Source organism: Pseudopodoces humilis, chromosome 1 (genome assembly GCF_049639895.1).
Source record: "Pseudopodoces humilis isolate 2021_Gansu_Grassland_sample_001 chromosome 1, ASM4963989v1, whole genome shotgun sequence".
In the NCBI taxonomy this organism is placed as follows: domain Eukaryota; kingdom Metazoa; phylum Chordata; class Aves; order Passeriformes; family Paridae; genus Pseudopodoces; species Pseudopodoces humilis.
Window position 1 is genome coordinate 51,093,945 of NC_142200.1, and position 22,442 is coordinate 51,116,386.

The 22,442-nt window shown below is 38.5% G+C and overlaps 1 long non-coding RNA gene across 1 annotated transcript in view; it reads left to right on the forward strand.

Moving 5' to 3' along the window:
• Positions 1-1,066: 1,066 nt before the first annotated feature.
• Positions 1,067-22,442, forward strand: part of LOC148185096 (uncharacterized) — a 38,821-nt gene continuing 17,445 nt past the window's right edge. Inside the window, exon 1 of the long non-coding RNA XR_015773446.1 lies at positions 1,067-1,194. This is a non-coding gene — a long non-coding RNA (uncharacterized LOC148185096). The remainder of the gene's footprint in view (positions 1,195-22,442) is intronic.

Below are 22,442 nucleotides of genomic sequence, written 5' to 3' on the forward strand. Positions count from 1 at the left end.
GCATTGTAATCCCTTGCTGTTAATTTTGCTTTGGAAGAAAATTATGAAGGATCCTGTGTTTCCTAGAGGCTACAAACCAGATTCCCAGAGAAGAAAGTTATCCCAAGCAGACAATGATAATAATAATAATTTACATACTCATATCAATTTTTATCTGTCTTGTGCTTTACAGGCTTCTGTCTGAGAAAGTTTCTGAAATCTAAGATTTCAGAAGAGCAATAGCAATTTAAATTGCAAAGTAGTATCATGGCGGCTCTGGAAGCAGCTCTTAGTTCTATCAAAAACACAGCAGGTTATTAATCATTCTTTCAAACCAGAGCTGAGTACTTCAGACAAGTGGTATTAACCTCCAAAGGGTGAATGATGACAGGTGTTTTCTCAGTTTCCATTCCTCATCTCCACTGCAGCCCTCTCTCCTCTAAAACACCATATTAGAGAGGTCAGCTGTAAACATGTCACAAGCATATCATAACACCACATTACATCATTATGTGCAACATTGAGGAGCATGAACACCTCAATGAGCTTCCTCAGTGCACCAAACAAGGATCTCATGAGACCCACTAGTGCCTTTACCTTGCTAATGTCTTTTGACTCCATTGATTTTTTTCAGCAATCTGAAATAGTAGATGACTTTTGTGAAATACATGCCTGAAATATTTGGGTTTTTAATTAGCCCCAAATCTTTGTCTGGCTGCAGCATTTTTAGTTTTCTACTGGGGCACATTTCCATGGGAAGAAGCACCTATTGGGTCTGGGTGTTGAACCCAGAATGAGCGTAACCCACCAACAGGCAGAGCTTAGCACATCTGCTTGCAGAGACCTTTCTGACTACTGTGTGTCCACAAAACCAAAGACTTTCAGCTCCTGTGTTATGTTTTTGTATCTGTCTAAAGTAGAGGACACACAGTCTCTCACAAAGAGGTGAGCATGGTCTGAGCTGACTGGAAGCCATCTAAGAAAGCAGTGTGGAACTGGGCCTAAAATAACATGCCCTGCTCTCAGCTGAGCTTTATTAGCTTGGGCTTGGTGCCCTACTAACCACAGCTGTGGCTTTCTTGTCAGCTTGGGACTACAAGCAGAACAAGCTCAAATTTCTCTACAGGTATTGCTGTAGTGTTTTAGTGCCTATGAACAGTGCCAGCATTAGAAATTTGAATGTTTCTATTTTCTGAACTCAAAACAAGCCACAAGGTGAGTTGCATGTCTTCCCATTTACAGCCTCTCCTTCAGTAAGCCCAGGGTGTTTTTCAGTCTTTGTAATCTTTGTGTTGCTCTAAGAAAGTCATCCTTTATGCTATTAGGTATTATTTTCCTTTGCAATCCTTTTGTAACTAAAGAAACAGGGATTTTTCTAGCTCATTAAGAAGAAAAGCAAATAAACAACAGAACTGTAGAAGATTAAGGTGTAGATGAGGAAAGACTTGGAAACTCATGTAGAAGAAACAGATGTTTCTTGAAAATGTCTTCCAATTATTTAATCTAGGTTTCTGATCTGGAGGCTGGCTTTTTTTAAAGAACATATTTTTGGGAATTTTCCCTGTGAAAACATATTGCTGGAAAATGGCTATTTGTCTCTGGCTTTTGGTTCAATGCATTCTGAATGAAGCTGCATGGAAAACTTTAACAATGTTGAGCCCTGGCCTACTATGAGGAGGTTATCACTGCTTTTGGAGTATGTGTTCTTTGTTTATCATCTTCGTGCTGTTTGGTTTTGTAATTACAGGGTCTGTGGGTGATAGATTAATGGCATTTAAGAGTATGGTGTTATTCTGCCTTCTAAAAAATTAAGTGGGTTCCCTTCTCCCCTTTTTCACTTTCCTTTTGTTTCGTTTAGATATTTGCTACAGTTGAAATGGGTAAATTTCAAGCTTAAAACTGATAAATTTTAATTTGAAAAACTGGGTTGTTTTTCCCAGCCAAATTGGAGATGAGAGCTCAAGTTTCTTCTTTCCATTCAGAATTGCTCAAGTGTTTGACTAAGCTTCCTAACCTTGAATAAGGTGGAGGTATTGAAAGAATAACAAGTTGTGCTATTTTTTTTTCTGATTTTAGTTAGAAGTAGATATAGGAAGAGAATATGAAAACGGAAATTGGTTAACAAAAATATTTCTACAACAAAATCTCTATTTTCTTTTTTTTTTTGGTTCTCGTTTTTGCAGGTGTTTGACTAATGTGTTTTCAAGGTATGCAAATTTTTCATTTTGCATAAACTGCTATCAGTTTACAGACACTTCTGCAATTGCAAAAAGCACTCACCAAAGTGCATTGACCTTATTGCTAAGGGGATGTTCAGAGAATTTTTCTAGCTCACCAAAAAAAGCTGATGAAAGTTTATGTTTTCTCCTTCTCTGTAAAGTCATGGATTCCCATGGGTTTGCTTGGGGCAGGATCCAGTCCTGAATCTGGAGGTGCAGTACAGTGTGTTGTTGGGTACTTGGGCTTCATTGCACACCAGGTCAGTGAGAGAGGCCAACTGAGAGTTTTGGGTGCTGTCCAATACCTCTGTGTTGGTGCTTTCCATGTTTTAGAGGAAATATTCCTTTGCGATATTGGAGGGTAGTGGAACAAACCTACCTTCTCCTTAGCTGTAGAGTGGTAGCTATTTCCCACAATGAGACAAGTTTGCCTTTGAGCAAATTCATACTGTGTACTGCTGGGAGTGCCATTTTATTTGGCTTGCTGGTTTTGTTTTGTACTGTTTTTTTTGTTGGGTGACGGTGTCTCATGCTACTGGAATAGGATGGCATTTGGAAGATCGTGTTTTGTGCTTGTAAAGATGGCACAATGACTTTGCAGTGAGTGTCTCTGAAATTTCTAACACCTGTTTTTGGAATCTTAAAGAGAAAATGATGAATGTGTTTTATTGTTCATCCTTCAGGGAAAGAGAGTTGGGGACTCTCATACCAGTGGGGGAAAAGCTTACCAAGAGATGAAAAAATGGTTCCATTATCTATGAAAAAATGAAACTGTGTCTTGTAACAATGCAAGGTTTTCCAGGAAAATCAACAATTATGTAATAATAAATTTGCACTTTACTGTTTCTTCTGAACAGGTAGCTTGCATTTTGAGTGACTTTCATTAAAACTGATGGAAAAGTGATAATGTTTCGTTTTTATTTTTTCTTTTTTTCAATCTAGAGGCACTTTTCAAAGTACTTTATTTTCTAGATGATTTTTACATTACTCAGCCATGGGAAATATTTCTATGGGGTGGATGGAGAGAAGGAAAGGAGGCAGTTCCTCATTTTTATTCCTGAGATTCTTGTTGTAGTGGGTCATTTTACATACATGAGCAGGCCACCCATTTGTCTGCCTTGAAAGAATCTACCAAACTTTTGATGCTAACTGAATTCACAATACCCTCTGCTCCACTGTAGTTGCTTCTGTAGAAATGAAAGATGATACAACAAATAATTTATTATTTCAAACGGGTCATGGAATCATAGGCCTGTGTTGGAAGCGACCTTAAACATTATCTAGTTCTAACTCCCAACTGAAGGAAGGAAATAAGCAGCTAGAATTGACTTTATTTCTTCATTATTTATTATTTTCTACTGATCCAGAAAACCTTTAAGGGGAACATGACCCAGGTATTAAACAGAGGACAGAGTCAGCAGCCTGTATCAGAGATGAACTGATAACCAAGTTCTTCGCTGTCTGCTCAGATGTGATTTCTTCTACACTATTTTTCCTCCCTTTCCCAGTTTGAGCATGCTCTCTGGTCAAGACAGAGTTTGGGGGAAAAAAAAAAATTAAATCCCAAGATTGGTTTAGAAATCCATAAGCTGTAAAGGAAACATTCATTAAAGTGTGATGGCAACAGCCCTGTCCCTCCTTGCAGTGCTGAGAGAATTGCAGGGCTGGGATCGTGGCCCTTAGCTTTGTCTGGTAATCCCTGCAATCCCATCATGTGTCAGTGCTCTCATGCTCTGAGTGAAGATAATTAACAGTGACTGAGTGAGAAAAGTTCCATCTCTGTGGAAAAAGTGCAGCACTCAAAATTTGGTTTTCTTTGTTCCCCGCTGGAGCAAAAGAGACACTTAAAATTGCTCTTAGGGGAAAACCCTAAATTAGCCTAATCTAGGTTTGAAATCTCTTAACGAGTTTAAGCCACGTCTTGAATTTGGGTTTTCTTCACTAAAGAAGATCCTGATACTCTCTTGGTTTGGGTAGCACAGGGTGGTCTTTCTCCATTTTAAGGAAGGATGATTTCTGGATTTTGTCACTGTGAGTATGTTTCTTTTTACCAAAAATATTTTTAATTCTTTTTTTATCAAGAGATATTTGACCTCTTTCAAGTCGTTTCTCGAGACAGTTTAAATTAATAAAGAACAAAATCCATGCCAAACTTTCTCAATAGTTTCTTTGTGCTGGAAGTAACTGTCAAATGTCTAATAATTGACCAAACCTATATGAAGCACTACGTAACAAGGTCAGGGTAATGGATGTACATGAACTCGGGAGATGTTTTTTCCATCTACCTTCCCCTTTGATCACAGGTGTGTTCTGTCATTCCACTCCAGTAACCAAACAGATTAGCTCCTAAAATGAAAAATGGCTTGAAATTTGATATGTGACCCAGTGTCCAGGCCAAAATGAAAGGAGGAGGGAGAGAAGGAGTTATAAATTATGCTGTCTTCATATTGTGACAGTGGCGGCATAATTTTCTACAAAGGAGAAAATATTTCCTCATTATTCAGCTGGCCAATGAGTTGCACATTTCCTTACAGAAGCATGAAAAGTCCCTATAAAGAATTGGTCAAGTTATAGTTTGCCAAATTAAAGAGCAGGGGAAAGAAAAATATTTGCTATCTTGATATCTGCAATATTGTGGCAGCTGGGTCACGTCTGTATTTGCAATATTAAACATGGTAAATGGGTTGGCTAAACAACTTTGGGAAGATGTTTTGTGCTGAAGTATCTGTTATGATGTTGTAACTGATCATAGGTTTGTGTTTCATCACATCCATGGAAATAAATATTATGGTATTCTTATCAAATGTGCAGGAGAGATGGGTGTGGAGAATACTGACTACAATTCGTAACATGAATTCTGCTACTCTCCTCTGGTTGATTTGGTTGTTGTTGTGGTTTTTGGGTTTTTTTCCTGAAGCAGAGATACCTATGATTGGCCTACTTCTTTTGCTTTCAGAAATGAAAGGCTCTGAAGTTTATGCTCACTGCTGTTGCTCTTTTAATTGTGAATGCATGCAGTGGCTTGTTTTAAAGCAAGCAAATTTTGCTGAAAATATAAAGGAAACTTTTAAAAGCCCAATATTTGCTTCAAGAGCTGAAATATCCTGAAAGCTGAAAAGGTTGAGATTGTTGTCAAATTAATTTGGAAAACCTTTCTACGCATCATTTGTAATACTTTTCAAAGTAGAATTTATTAGGTAGAGTGATTTTGAGATAATGGATAAATTCAATTAGATCCAGTGTATGAAAATATGACAAAACACTTTCCTTTTTGGCTATATTTTCTGGATTGGCATTGGGGGGTTAAATTATAGCATGCACTGTAAAATCTCAAGGCAAACACTGGGATCAGTGTGATTTACTTAGCTGCAAACTGTCAAACTCTTCCACCTTTATATACAGTACAGGCTTTGCATATTTGGAGAAACCAGCGAGCTGCAATTCACTGTTTGCAGACAGCAAAGGTAAATCAACTTTTCAGCAAGACAAGCACATAAATCAGTGAACAGTATATTCCTTTGAGACTCTCAAAACTGCACAGGAAAGCCACTCTAAATCCAGATTAACAGGGAACTTGATTTATGGTTGAATCAAACAGCTGAAGTCTATTTTCAGGGATCTGAAATATTAGATTTATGCAACTTATCTAGGTGACAATCTTATGGCTTTCCACTGGCACTATTTATTTTCCTGCAGATATATAGGAGCTCAAAGTATGCGTTGCTCTATATATGCATGTGTATGTTCTACATTTGTAGAGGGTTTAGTGACATTTGATTGAAGTATGCAATAACCTATCTGCTACTGTGGAGACAATGCATGGGTGCTCTTTTCCTTCCCTTCATCCTTTGGCTGTGTTTTGCATCTGTTGTTTGCTGTAGTCCATGCTTGAACACTGAACCTGGAACTCTTACAAAAAAGCAGGTGACCTGGGTCTTTCAACTGGACTAGTGAAACAGCACTTGTAGACAGCAATTTTTCCTTTGGCTCATTGGTGTGGCTTTCCCCTTTACTAAGTGTACTGTTATTGATACATGCCCTGGCTGGCTGGCTGTCATGACTGACTGGTTCATCATCCCATGCTTCCTGCTGATCAGCTAGTGGAGAGCTGCATCAGGACTGAAAACAGTGTAAACTGGGTGGAGGCAAATTGAAAAGAAAAATGCTTTGTGAACATCCCTCAGGAATAAAAATACACAGGTCATGAATGGCTGACTGTAGTCAAAGATGTGGATGTTGTTGTAGAGTTTCAGCTGGAGTAAAAATATTTTTACATCAATAGCATGAATCTGAGTGAGATTTTAAGGAGGAGACAAGTAAGTTATTCTGCCCTTGGCTGGACAGCAATAGTGAACTCCTTCACTTTTTAGGGATTGAAGCATGGAAAATATAACTTTGGAACACCGCATGCTAGATATCCCTAAGTACTATGTTAAATTGATGATTTCTTATGCACTCAGCTTTTCTGAGCTGCAGAAGTGGGGGTTGAGCATGGCCATGGGACTTTCCGTCACCCTGGAGCTGAGCAGGTATCTGTCTTTGCCCTTGGCTGGAGGCTGTGTGCAGTGGAAGTGCGCTGCAGCACGCTGGGTCAAGGCATCTCCTCTGCAGATAATTGTTACAGCCATGGCCTCACTATTGATGTTGTTCAGGACAGGAGTATCAAGAGGTGATGCTTATCATTGCCTGACAGGAACTGACAGTACACAAACAAAAGCCCCTCTGTTAAAGAAAAAATTTAGAAAATCTGAGAGCCAAAAGCAAATATTTGATCGTTGTACATACACAAAGGTATCAACAACTGTACACAAATACGGAAGACAAAGGACATTATAATGGTTTGTCCTTGATATTAGAAATTTAGCTGTTTGTATTGTGCACAAAATGAACCAACAGTATAAGGAAATATTAGAAGCAATGTATCTCCAAATTTCAGATAGATACCTTTTGCCAAGATGGCAAAGGTGAGTTTAGCCATGAATTTCAGTGCATATTATATATGAGAAAGTTATTAACTTTTAACTGAAAAGGCTTTTTTCCTTCCACAGAAGACTAATCAAAAGACTGCGAAACTTCTGTGAGCAGAAGAAAAATGTTTTTTTTCTACTAACTTCTAGCCAGATTTGTAGCTAGTTTGTCTTTTAATTAATTCCAGAATATTTTTGTTACTATTTAGCAAAAATACGTGTTCATGTTTGACCTGAAACTGGGATGTGGCTCTGCTTTATTTGACAGAAATTCTGATTTGGGACTTTGCCACCTTAATATCTGCTTAAGTAGACTTGGGCTGCAGAATGAATTCCCCTGCCTAAACCCACAGTCTCCATGTCCCAGGGCTGGTTTTCTTTTTTTGATGGTAACCTCTGTACTCGGCATGTCTATTCCTTTCTCGATCTTCAAAAACCTAAATATATCTCATCTCTCTGCTCTTTTCCATTTTCTCATTTCCCTAGCTTTTGATTTATTTTTAGCTGCCAAGGTTTTGCTTTTCCTCAGGAAGAGTAGAGGGAACCTTTTCAAGCCTGCTTTTTAATAGGTATAATCACTATTTTTTTCTGAGAAGGGTGCAAGATGGTAAATCCAATTTACCAAGGGCTGTCACTACAAAGCCTACAGTACAGGCTGACTTCTTTCATCAGGGCCAGCCCTTGCTCTATAGGTTGTCAGTAGGAAGAAAGAACTGCTGCTCCTTGCTGAGGCACCTGGAAACAACTGGCTGCTTTTTCTTTTTTTGTTGGTATTTTCAATTTCAGTGTTTTCCATCTTAGAGCTGCCTATCTCTAGGTGAGGTGTTCATAAGGCAGTTTTAGTGTAAGGTTCTTTGCTATCACATTTCAGCTTTGAGGGATGATTTCTGTCCTGCTCATGTGATGGTGGACACAAGGTTTAATCCCTTTTCATTTTCTTATAAAATGTTTCCTTGCTTTCACTTGGACTGCGCATTAAATTCTGGGCTGTGGGGCTGGAGTTAAGACCCAGAAACATTTGACTCTTCCCCTTCCTTTCCTACCATCCTTTTATTTCCTTGCCCTGTTAGAAATTGCCCCTCATTCCTGGTGGAAGGCAGGTGGGAAGAAAATGATGGGAAAAGCCTGGAACTAGGCAGAGGCAAAAAAAGTTAGATACCCTTTTCCAGCAATGAATGAGACTTGTGAGAGTCAAAATAGCTTGTGTTTTGAAGATCTCTTCTACCAAAATCTGCTCAGTTGTCACCTGCATAGTTTATTAGGAATAGCCTTCCTCATGTCCAGATTAATCTTTGAAATTTCTTTCCTATGTACTTTTTCTACCTCTGCCATATTCTCTGACTTGCTACCCTAACAATTTTTTGGTTTTATTTATTTGGATCTCACAGAGGGATGGCCTATCTTTGTTACGAAGCCAAAATGTAAATGTCTGGCTATTAATTTGATTTCTTTTCTTGGAGTGCTGGACCAAGGTAGGAGAGGATGCAGTGTATATACCACATTTATTTTGAACCATCTAAAGAAGTTTTAAAGTATAGATCATGGATGTAAGCCAGACATGTATGGAGAAATGTGACTACAGAGGGTAATAACTAAACTCTTGATTTTCTTCTTGATCTACAACTACATCTAGTACTTACCTAGATTCTAAAATTGTACTTTCCTGCCACCTTGTTCTAATACATGTAAAATCTTACACCATTAATGCAAAATTCTTGTTTAATATACATTGGACATTGAACTTGCTGCAGTACAGATGCTGTGTCACTGCCACACATGGATGAACACCAGGGCTGTACGCACCTGTCAGAATCACTGTTTGCTCAAACACACTGTGGGAGAAATGAGCATGATTAGGCAAACTTGTGCTTTTCAACCTGTTGAGTTGGAAAGTATCTAACAGGATTAGAAATCTCATTGAAGAGCTTGGTATAGCATTGAAAATCCAGGCCAGCCTTGGATGCTGGCAAGTGTGCCTAGATTATTTATGGGGCTTGGTGTTTAACTTCATCTGACAGAACAAGGAGGGAAGCAGTCTGAATAAATGAGATGCTCCCTTACTACTATAACCTGGAAATTAATTTATGCTCTGCTGTAAAATCTTTCATAGTCCCCTGCTGTTGAATGCCAAAATCTTCAAAGAACAATCTAGTAGGATCATATGATTTTTTTAAAGTAGCTTAATTATACGATATCCAGTTAAACAGCAGGATTTCCAGGAAGCTTAGGTATCAAATTTCCATTGGCATACACTAGAATAAGAAGGATCTGGATTTGTTTTGGAAGAATTTGTTCTTCAGTTATTTGATTCTGTGGTGTTAGTAAGCAGAGTTTGGTAACCTCATGGTGCTGGACTCTGTGGAAATGCAAGAGAAAGGAGTATTTCTTTGCCATGGCAGTAGTCAGAAGAGGAAGAGAATGGATAAAGGAGGGTACAAAATAGGAAGCAGACTTCCCAGGTGCTATCTGGTGTTCCAGAAGAGTCTGGTTCACTTCACCACCATGACACTGGCTACTGGTGAGTCTGGAGTCTCTGCATGCCCTCTGCAACCTCAGTCCAGCTGTGAGGATATGATGCCTTTTGTAATTGCTTGCCATGGGTATTTAAGGAAGAAACTTGGATTGTAAATTGGTTTTTCCTCTTCAGTGCTTACCAATTCAGTCAGGCTGATTAAAAAAAGCCATTTTCCTTGGTCTGCATCAGCTGAGCAGACACTGGTGAGTTGCAGCCACCATGCTGGTTTTCCTGCTCTCCATGACCATCACTACAGGAGAAGCTGCCTGTTGTAGGAGCTGTAATCACAGCAAGCCTTGACCACCCTCTCCAAACACTGAGGAGATGGATTTGGTACATTGTCGAGGGCATTCCGTGCTCATGCCACACAAATGACTACAGCTGTTGGATGTTGGCTTCCAATTTCAAAGCCTCCAGCCCTCCTGTGGAAGGGCAGCACTCTCTGTCTTTGGGAGGTTAACAAACCCTACCATTCCCCAGGAGTTCTGGAGGTCAGGCTTTCATCCAGATGCCTTGATGGATCAGGCTGCCTCCCCCACCTTATGTCCCTCTTCTCCTGTGGACTGTAGAAGACCATAAAATGCTTTGATAATTAAGCAGGGAAAATTTCCACAACCCATAAAACATAAAAGGTAATACCAAGCCAAATTTAGCTCTTAAATACCTTTCAAATAAGTTGTATTTAATGCATGGTAAAGGTGCTTGGTCAGTGCTCTTGAACAAACAAATCTCAGAGCCTGGCTTATAACGTTGTGTGTCCAGGCCCATTGTAGTCATTCTGAGAGCATTCCTTGGGTCAGGTTTCCATCGTAAACTGCAATGTGGGAAGCAGCAGAGGTAAAATAAAGAACTGACCTGAAACTTTGCCCAAACCACAGACTGGACATAAATTGTTCTTTTGAAATTTGAAATAATTTTTACTTGTTTATATAATCCTTCTCAGTCAAGAGTGCAAGATATTTGTTAAAGGCTGGCACATGCAGCAGACAGAGAGATAAATTTGCAAGTCTGGAAAAATTTGGAGAATAGCCTGAATGGTGTTTGGAAATGACAGATGGTGTTTGGTAGTAACTATGTCAGATGAGTTTGGTTAGAAATTACCAGAAGGCATTCACAAAAGTCAGTGGCAGCTGCTGTGCTCTTCAAAACTTTGAATGCAGGACAAATTTGTAGAAACTGAGCATGGACTTCTTCATGTTTAAACCTCTGTGTTTCATATACCTCTGCCATGGGTGGAAATGGCTATCCTGAGAGCTTGTTTTATGGCTGGCCTACAATTGAATTGCAAACTGCTCTTAATTTTTTGGCCCATCATGTGTTATGGGTAAGGTAACATGTTTGGCCTGTTCAGCTTTGCACTGGCCCATGCTTGGAAGGTAGTCACACACCTGCACAGCAAGGAGCTACCACCAGCATCTGGGCCAATGTACAGAGGGGCTCAGAAGAAGCCACAGAAGCCCTTGAGAGGTAGGAGCAGCCTCAGATGTTTGACCACCTCCTTCCATATTCTAAATGGCAGAAAACACATCAGCATGTTTAAAACTTCCTTTTTTCAGCTCCAGCAGACAGTTCTTGCAGCAGGAAGGAAGAAGACAGGAAGAAATTTGTTTTGCAATGGGAATACCACTGATGAGCTGGTATATTTGTGGGTGCAGCAGACTTAATTTTTTTTTTTTTTTTTTGAAGAGCAAGATACCATATTTCTACAAACTGACAATTTCCAGCTTTGGGTTGGGGAGTGTAGAGCAATGGTAAGAAAGGGAGAGCATAAAAATGATGGAGAACGGAGGTCTGAAGTGGGGGATTCAGATTGGAAGGATTAAAGAAATAGCTGATATGGGGCCAGGAGTTCTAGCTATTGAGATGCTGGATTTTTTTCTTCTCTTTATTCCTGATGAGAGTCCTCTCACAGCAGCCCATGTGATAACTTGTTTCTGTGCTGTCTAGTTAGATGTTTGCAAGGCCAAATTAAAGTGTGAGTGTTAAACTCTTAAGGTTTATGTTGTTTGAATTCTGTTATTATTTGAGTCTTTTTATGGTGCTTCCAGTGATAACTTGCTTCAGATTTCCTCACTGCAGAGCCAGCAGCAGGCGTTCTCAGTGGAGGCCAATGTTGTCTGCAAGGTAGAGGTTCACTCCCTTAGCTTTAGGCTGACTAATCTGCCTAAAATAATCATCTGTGTTATAACATCCTGTCCTGATAATTCAAAGGCAAAATACAATTCCCTCTGCCTTTAAAATTAATTTTGTTATTTTAGGAAAGGTTATAGCAGTGTCAGGATCAGCTCTTGCAAGTTTACTGAGTTAACATTGTGTAAATTCTAGAAAGAGTGCACTTAAAGGAAAGCCTAATTAACTCAGCTTTTAGTTAGGCTCTAATGACTGGACAAGATTAATATGTGAGTCAGCCTTTATTTCCTGAAACATCCATTTATTTCTGTGTTTTAAGAGGCAGGTACCGTATTTCTGTGAACCAGCAGCTGCCAGCTAAATCTCTAGCTGTGCTTCAGTAAACTGCCAGACATTCTTAGCAGTGAATTTCAAGTGAGATGAAGCTCTGGGAAGGCTTTGCACTAGGGAACTTTGAGTGTGTGAGTGAGACTGATAATGTTTAATTTTTAAAATGAAACATTAACAGAGATAAATGTTGTGCTCCAGGTGCATGTTGAATGACTGCAGCCCAGGGGTTACAGTCAGAAGCCTAATGCTCCAAGTAACCATCAAAGCCAGCCAGATGAGTTGGGTGATGCTTCTTACATGTATGCTCAAGCACAGTCATTTAGTTAGGGAGACTGCTGTTTTAAAGACTATTAAGTGAATTTGGGGGAAAAATGCGTAGCAGATGTCTTTTTTTAATTAAAAAACCCAGGAGCTTTTTGCTGCAGTGTGTTGAAGGACTGGAGGTTAAGACCTTTTACATCCTCTAATATAAGTTATTGCTTCATCTTAAAATGAACTTCATATGCTTCCAATGATCCTAGGTCATTTCCTCTAGACAGAAATCAGCATGGTGTCTAATATTCTAAGTGAGGATAATTAAAAGTTGGGCCAGGCATAACACAGTGAAATTTCTGTCCTAGTTAATTTCAAGGAGTGAGATGGTAAAGAATTTAACTGAACATAACATGTTTCAAAAGGCTGGAAATGAGTGTTGGCTAAAAAGGAAATTGCAGTAAAATTGCATACATTTTCTTTAAAGTTTTATTAATAAAGCCCTACAGGTATAGTAGCTTAACTATACCTGTGCCTCTGTACTTTTTACTTTTGAGATCTCCAACTAATCAGTTTTATTGTCACTTTCTGATATATATGCCTTTCTCCTTGCATTGAAGATATTGCCAAGATTTCCACGAGTTGATATGATATTAAGATCAGACACTTGTGTAGTTGGAAAATGTTGAAGAGTTTTAGTGTTAAGTTCAATGGAAATGTTGGTCCCAGACCTGATTCTAGGATCTGATGGATCCTTACAGCAGACAGAGCTTCAGCCTGACAAGGGTGACTGTGGTTTCTTCTGTCCTTTGTGGGAAATTAAATTGTCCAAAAAGTTGATTCAAAATGTCTAAACCAAGCCCATGCTGTTGATCTGTTCTTCTGGAGAATGGTGTCTCTATTTGTCTTAGAAGCCTAATTTCTATTTCCCTCCACCTCAGCCTCCAGTCCTGATCTCTGTCCTGGAGCAAAATAGAGAGAAGAAATGGAGCTTCCCAAGAAATTAGCAGTAACTTAGCGAAGGCAGACATAATAATCTGTAAATACGTTTCTTAATGTTATGAATTTTCATGAAATATCAAAAATGTGTTTACTTTGTTCATTGGCTAGAAACATTATGTATCCGCTTTGCTGGTAAGTGGACAAAAAATACACAGCTCAGATGTCACTTTGTACTTTTCATCTGAGTGTTTTCATCTGCTGAAAGCATAAACAGAGGGTCATTCAACAGAATTCCAGTATCACTCAGCTTTGATTAAAATCTTCACTTACATTCTTTTTTTAAACAGTCCTTTTTATCTATGGAAAATCTTATGGAACTTAACAAATGATATACAACAGTACTGTATTACAAGGTACATTAAAATGTCACTATCTCTCTAACTGCCATGAAACCAGGTATCTTTCCCTAATTCAATAATAGAATAATAAAGGTGAAGATATTTAACACAATATTTAAATTGGAGGGGTGACTTGAAAAAAAAGACTATGTTAATTAAACTTCCTTGAAATACAAGTGTATTTAAAAGAGTGATCATTAATATCTGTGCTGAAATAAAATTTTTATTTATTAATCTCTTGAATTAGGGATTTACCAGAGTAAAAACATTGAGTAGTTGGAAATTGGAGCATACAGAATTAGCTGCTGCTAATTCTGGCTCTGGTCTTGGCTCGGCTCTACTCCACGGTTTGAGAGAGATTCCATATTTATGACATGCTTGAGACGTGGTAACATTACAAGCTGTGCTCTGCACAAGAGAAACATTAGGACATCCTTCTTGTGCCTGGGAATAAAACATCCTTGATTTGTCAAGGAAACCAAAGTAAAGATTTGTGTCATAATGGAGATGAATTGACAAATGGTATTCCAATAAGGATAAACACAGGTCTGAAGCTGTTGCTCCAAGAACATTCTAAAGCTGAGATTACTGCATTGCAGAAGCATAATACTGCAACTGTGTAAAAAGAAAACATCTCATTATCAGTTCAAATACATCCTTTGGGTGAAGGAAAAAATTTAGATACTTTTCAGATGATGTTATCTCCCAGACTTTCCCATCTCATCTAGGGAAATGAACTGAAGTGATGAGATATGTAGCCTGGGAGCTGCATATCTCAGACCACAGATCTGAATGACTGGCAAATGTGCTGTCCATACAGTCAGAGCAGAGAGGCTGCTTCATGGGCAGGTCCCACTTTGTCCTTGTTTGAACAAAGCTCTGCTCTAAAACAGCATGTTTTGGACAAGGAAGAGCAGCAAAAACTTTGGGGCTTGGTCCAGTGACATGCAAATATTTTGAAAATGTTGTGTGTTTTATAGAGTACTGAGAGACTTCAGAAAAAGGCAATAAAAAGTCACTGGAAGATTAGACTCTATGAAGAGCAAAGCGATTCAAGATTTGGAGACATTCAGAGAACAAATTTAAATTAAGTTTGGAATTGGGTTTTGAAAACCTAAAGAGATTAGGGAGCCATCAGAGATTTCTTTTTTTGTGTTTTTTGTTTTTCTTCCCTTGTAGTTTTCAACATCTCAGCTTTGGTGGTGAACAGCAGGAAATAATAGAGAGGATAATAGCAGTATAGTAACATAAGAAACCCACAAACTACTAAAAGTGATACATTTCCTTTCATGAAGTGTTCCTTGAGATTCATGTCAGCAAGGCAGATTCTGTGTGGGTTTCTTTGTTTTCTTTTGAATGGATAGAAATTGTTATAAATGCCACAAACAGGTCAGGCAACCTGAAACAGTTGGAATGTCTCTCACAAGCAGCTTTGGCCAGTCTGCAATTACAGGAGCTCATCAGCTTAATTAAAATATGAACAGATCTTTATTTCATGTCTTGTTTTGTGGGTTGAATTGGTGAAACCTTGGAGTGCAGGTGCACATCTGACCCAAGTTCTTATTTTGCTTCAGCCAAAATCTTGACCTGTATTGGGATCACCCAGATAATTCATCTTTGTACCCTGATCCCAGTGGAAGGAAATTTGACCATATAAGAGTCTGTGAACTAAACTTATTTTGGTAAAGCTGTGTTGTGGAAATGATTGGCAGTGTGTTGTCTCTTTTCACTTGCTTTTATGCATGACAAAACCCTTCCGTATTGAGATGTCACTCAGTTTTTCACATAGCTTGTTCATTGATGCCAATGCAGATCAGGAAACTATGATTACCATCCTTCATCAGCTGTTTTCACCTGGTTTGATGTCCCCACACTGTGGATTACTAGTGATGCTGAGGCATCATTTTTCCTGAAATAAAATTTACACAAAAAGTGTAGAGAACAGTAAATAACCTGTCTTATGTAGGCAGAACCTCCAAGTTTGTAAGAGCTAGTGGGGGTACACACCCCAAAAAGCTGAGTGTTGGGCTGAAGTATTCTGTTTAACATTTTGAATTTACTGTTTCTGATTGCTTAGAAGTGTTATTTATTGTGTTTATTGTGATTCTTTGATTTCAAAAAGATCATCTTAATGAATTTCATTTTATGTAGTGTCATGCAACATCTACTGTAAAATAGTAATTGCTACTTATTTTTGTTAACTGTTGCTGTATTCCTCTCAATTCTCTTGAAAATCTTTATGGCTCTGTTTGATGGAAATTTGTAAAAGCACAAAGCTTGTTATCTATGCCACACTTTTTGCTTCCTGCATGATTCCCGTTTTTGCTTCTGTATCAGTAATCTCAGCCATTCTGGTCTTTCCTGTGACCAATTAGTTGCTCATTGAAAGAGATCACACAAATAGCAAAACAGATTTTAACCTTTCGTAATATTTTGGAAAAAAAATGGATGGAGATGCTGATTCAGACCTGTAAGTGTTGAGAATGTACATGTGATTATGGGATAACTGGGGTTCTCACCATGTCTGTGCTGAAATTATTCCAAGTGACTGCAGGCTTTGAATACATCCAGTTTCATCCCCCTTGAATGAGCCTTGAATTCTGAGGTCTGAGCTGAAAACATAATGGAAAGCTTATGAGAAGCTCAGTATGTAAACTAGAAATTCCTCATTGCACATTTTTCTCTGCTGGAGGGTGGGGAAGAGGAAGAAAAAACAAAAGCCTGCAAAATATTGCAAACACTTGAGAAGACAATTGAAATCCTGGTTTCAATAAAATCCTTCAAAAGAATCACTTAGGCTACAGGGAATCTCTTCCCATATTTTGTTAGGAAACTGGAAACATAATGTAGTCTTTAATTGATCCTGGTAACATTCCCCCAAAGAAACCTGGATAATGCTACAAAATTTGTTTAGATTTCAGGTGTTGGGCTGCAATAGTTACCTTTGAAAAGAGCTGAGCCATGCTGAATTGGCAGCCTCACTTGGCAAAGTCTTTCATTAACAAAACAAACCTGAAGGTAGCCTGGTGGAAGTTTTTGCAGATCAGTGAACTAATGATAGAAACTGTCTGCAGTTAACCCTAAGGTCACATGATAATTTAGGTTGGCCTCAAATCCAGCCTCCTGTTTGAAGCCAGGTCAGCTCTGAGATTAGTTGAGGCTACTTTCAGGTATAAGGTCTTGAAAACTCCAAGGAGTTGAGATTGTTATAACCCTACATGCTGTAGTGGAGTTTATTTTGCATGGTAGTGTTTTTACCTGTTGAGCAGACACATTGCCTGTGAGAGCACATAAGAGAATTGCAGAGTGTGATGCACAAACAAGTAGTCCAGAATTCCAGTTTCTGAGGTGAAAGGAAGAGGGAGGGGGCAGACTGTGGCTTTTGGTCTTGAAGGCTCCATATTTGCAGTCTTGGAGCCATCCAGCAGCATGGGCCATTCTCTTGAGTGATACAACTCCTTTAAATCAGTGTTTTCTTCTGGTCAGGCCTGTATTATGTGCAATACACTTGGGAGAAAACTGCTGAGGAGACATAGCATGGCAGTGTCCTCTTCAGTTGCTGCGATGTGTGGGTCTAGAAGGGCATTGATGAGTGTAGAACATCTCAGCCACCAGCTGCTGCAGCTGCAGGAGGGGTGCTCCAGGTCAGGGGCAGCATGAAAGGAGGGGGACCAGTCCCAAGGGCTGCAGCATCTCCTCAGCACACTTCTGGTTTCCTTTCCTTGTGGACTGAGCACATCTTTGTACCATTCCTTTGCTTGGAGCTCTTCGCTGTTTTGCCAAACAGAAGGAACATTAAAAGTGATTGGTCAGGGACATATAATGAGCTCCTTGAATTCTTCTTGGTGACACGTTTGATTTCTTCTTTAATCAAAGCTGAATTCATATGTTGGCAATTGCTGCAAAGCCCAAATCTTATGATCACGTCACCTTGGCTTTTGCTTGAAAATAAAAGTGTCTTTCTTGACAAACAAGATAATGTATTCCCGGGGTGACTTAATCTATCCCAGCTCTATTCAGGACTAAAATTTAATGCTTTCAGATCCAAATGCCAACATGAATGCTTTGTCTCTTTCACTAAACCACAATTTTCTTCTAACTTTTTCTTTAAAATATATTAACTGAAGTTACTTCTAACTGTCCAGTCTACTGTTTATGCAGCTTGGAGTGTACGTGATCAGTGGAACTGAGCAAATGCAAAGGTGACAGTAGACTTTTTAGACCAATATTTAAACTAGGCAATGCATAATCTGAAAAGTAAGATAAATTTCTTAGTCGTTCTACTTCTGGTGTAATTTGAATTTCTGTGGTCTCTTTTTGCCAGCCTGAACTGACTCACTTGAGATTTGCCTGACATTTTTCTGGCAGATATGCATCTGAAAATTTTTCAGGGTTTTGATTTTTTCCTTGACATTTTGCTGCTAGTCAGAATTGAATTTTTACATAGGAGGAATTTTGCTCCATAAAAAGGTAGGGTGCCACTTAGTTTACTAAGTGAGAGCAGTTACTACTCTTGGGTTATACCTACAGCATCCATTGGGAACGTACTCCACCCTGTATAGTTTTGAGAATGACCTCAAAAGCAGTAAACTCCAGGTCTAACTGCTGCTGCTGCTCTACAGGAAAGCTAAGGACAGCCCAGCTGGTATGCTCAGCCATGTGTTGAACTGCCAAAGAGGCTATTAACAGCATATTGGCTTTCTAGATGTCCTCCAGCACATGGTCCTGTCACATTTCCAGAAAAAAAACAACCTTCTGAGCATTTTGGTTTGCTTCCAAATTCATTGTCTGCATGGAAAGTGTGCCTGTGGCCAGGTACAGCCCTTGCAGAATACTCAAAACTGCCCCCCAAAAACTAGTGTCTAGATAGTTACAGAAAAAAGTTTGAGGGAATTCTTTCATACATGGAATAAAAGCATCAACAATATTGTAGCTTCTGCCCAATAACAGACACAGCTGTGGCTTTCATTCAGCAGTTTCTGGCAAATGCTGGAGTACACAATAAATTGCTATTCAATAGAGAAGAATTTGGCATACAAATTAAGGTGAGCAGTTTTATAGCATTATCCAGAATAAATTTCCTACTGCATGACACACTCCCTTAGAAATGTTTCCAAAAAGGCGGCTGCAAATTTTCACTTAGCAAAATTTATCTATGGTGGGATCTGTTCATTTTCAGAGATTTTAATCTTTGCAAGCATCTTCAAACCCCTATGAAAAATTCAGTTGTTTAGCTAGATAATACTCTGGAACAGACCAATTTGTACTATCAGATTAATTTGCATTTAGATTGTGCCTTTCCAATGGCTCTGAAAGATATTGCGAATACAAATTAGGTTTCATACTAGGTCTGTAGAAATCACTATTGCTGTCTTTTGGGGCTGGCAGAATTAGAGATGCTGTGACCTGCTAGCCCTTAATTCCAAGTCAAGATGCCCTGCAACTCAACCAGCAGAAATTCTGTCCCTTCTAAAACAAGTCATTGTTGTTGCTGGTTAAAATTAATTTGGTTTGTTTTTTTCAGTATGTTGCTCTGGTGGGCATTTTGTTGAAAAGTTGATACAATTTGTGGTGTCAGTGAAGACAAATCTACTGTAACTGACTGTGAGCCTTTCCTGTGTTCATAATTCTGTTTGAAGAGATGATGGATAAATGATAACTTATGGCTTGCATTTTCCACATTGGTAGTCACTTTACCACTGAATCAGAGTCAAGGCGCTAACTGTAGTATTACTTCAAACTTTTCTGTAGCAATTCTTTTTTAATCTAGAGTGTGCAAAGCAAAGCATTCCAATGAGAACCCATTAATACTGTGGTCTAGTTTTGGAAACTCCATTTGTTAAGCTGTAAAAAGGAGGTGCAGAACAAATTATATGACAATTAAGAGAGCAGCTGTTTTGCGGGGTAGGGGGGGTGGTGGTGCTGTTAATTGTTTGTTCTTAAATCATACTCCTGCCTTACCTGAAAGTGGAACTAGGTAATACTTGGAGAATTAACATATACACAATTCATAACAGCATCTGTAACTTTGTATTTGGCCTGGGGCAGTCTTGTTTTTTTCTAACCGCCTGCTGAATGTGGCCTAAGCAATCTGAAATGTTGTCAAGAAAATGTGAGAATTGGAAAGACAGTGCATGAAAAATGTTTGGAAGTGCATGGGTTCCATTTGATTTGTTCTCAATCTTTCTTATCACTCTGTTTCAGTAGCTTCTTCTTGAGGCTCCTTTCTTGTGTTTAAGTATCTTTTATGGAATTCTCTGCATTTTGGTCTGACTGCTTGTGGGACCCTCTTGCTTTTAATCCCTATAATACTACATAGCAAAGAAACACACAATTTTGTCATCTGCTGTGTTAAAAAGGACTTGAGCAGCTTGTGTTAACTCTGTTGATTGATGAGATCACGTAAAGTTTAATGTCTCTCTATTCTCATTGTCCATCCTCATCAGAAACTGCAGATTTTTCATATCTGTCACTTGCTGTCTATTTTCCAGGCTTACTTAATTTTTTCCCTTGTGGAGAAATTATACTGCACTTCCTTCTATCCTAATGGGATTTTTTGTACCTCTTCTATTTTAATATATCTCCTTTCAGTGACATGCTCTGTCCTCATCAATCAAGCCACAGACCCATCACAAGTTTATACAGCTAGAAAGACATTGATAGCAATGTCTTATATTTCTAATTTCTCTATTATTTTCCTGTAAGGTTGGTACCCTCTAATAAGCCAGTGTTCTTAAAACCATACTTTTGTTAAATATTCCAAATTTCTTTCCTAGATCTTTCTTGAATGATAACTAGTCCATCATTCTGTTTGTGCAGTTAAAGTTAATATTACTGATATACTTTACTTATCTTTTGTGGTATGTGCAACTATCTGACCTCTTATTGATCAGTCATTCAGAAATCTTTCTGTAATTCTCTGCAGTTCATTTTAATTTATAGGATGCTAAGAAATTTTGTATTATGAATAACCTTTACTAACTCTTTGGCCTCTGCTATAGATCAGCCTTGGATAGGTTGAGAAGTAGAGATCATAGAGCAAATCCTTCTCCTTGAGAGTGGCTGTTTATTTCAGCTTTCTTTTCTTTTTTTAAAAAAATAAAAGGTTACTAATTAGATTCTCTCCAGATTTAATATATTTCTCCTTTTCCATGACAGCTAAGCTTCTTTACATTTCTCTCAACCTGTTAAAGACTTTTTGGGAATAAAAATATAATAAATGAATCATTTAATTAACATATTTATGGTTGTCTTCAAAGAACTGCAATGCATCTAGGAAGTATGACAACCCTCTATAAAAACCGCTTTCCTCTTCTCTGTTGTGAGGTATTTATGGGTATATATACTATTAAAGTTCCAACCAATCTGCCTGACATAGAAACCTAACTAATGGTCTGTAGTATCCTGTATTTCCTTGCTCCTGAGACCTGTTTATAAGTTTTGTCATCTGTGCAGCCTTCCTTTTCTTCTGGGCTGGGAGCCCTTTGAAGCCATTGAAGTGATAAATCGCATGCTTAAGATTTTGTATATTAGTTTCTCTAGGGCTGCTGGGTGGATGGCATCTGGTCTTAGAGATTTGCTACTGTTTTATTGACCTGCTCTAATCCCCTGCCACTGACACCTCACTTAGAGATTTCAGACTTGCTTCACACATAAAACCTGTCTGAGCTTTTCTCTTATAAACACCAACTCAGATAATTAAATTAGCTTTTCTGATACAGCCTTGAACTTTTCTTTTACACCTCTGTTATTTATTAGTCACACAAACTCTGGCTGTTTTTGCAAGACTTTTGTGATTAATTGGAATGCCTGTAGCAAGTAGTACTTCAAAATGTTTTTGTGTTTCATTATGTTTTTTCATTTAATATATAAACTTCTGTACTATTTTTGTTTTCTTCACTTGGACATGACCTCCACTTCTGAGTAGTGTCTTTCTAGTTTTAAAAGCTTCCTGTAGTCTGACATTTAACAATACTAGATTGTTATGGTCTTGTTCAAAATGTTTTTGAAGAGGTGATGCGTGTTTGCACTGAAACCCTAGTGAAATATTTTGAGATAGTCTCCTGGCTGACTTCAGGTGCATTATTACCCTTTTAGCAACTTACCTCATTTTCCTTTTACTCTCCCACTTTTATACAGTTTCTTAATAGAGTAGATTTTCCCTCCACCCTTCCTTTTTCCTACAAGGCCCTTGAATTTGAGTATGTTGTGATGATCAGCAGTCACGGAGATCCTTTATAACAAATTTTTAACTGAGTCTCGTGGGTCATTTGGAACTAAGTAAAAAAGTGCTTCTCTTTCTGAAAGGTCTATGACTGGTTGCTCCATGAGGAGCATTTATTTTTCACATTTATACTATGTGAAAAATAAATCAATTAGCTTTTTACCTCACAACCCACTGTGTCAGTTTTCTGGTTTGCATGGAAGTAACCAAAGTCTCCCATGATTATTAGAATATCCTGGGCAACTTTTAATACTTTTGATGCAGGGGGATCTTGTGGCTGAGGCATCTTCCTTTTCATCTGCCTATTGACTGATTCCAGGTTTACTACACTTCATTCTTCCATTCATTTACTTCATTGGTCTCATCTGGGTGATTTTTATTCTGATCTCACTGATTTCTCATTCTTCTGTCAAAATTTGGAGGTCATTTGGAAGTGATTTTAGTCCAGGTCTGGTTTTCTAATTTCATACCTGAAGTTTGAGAGTC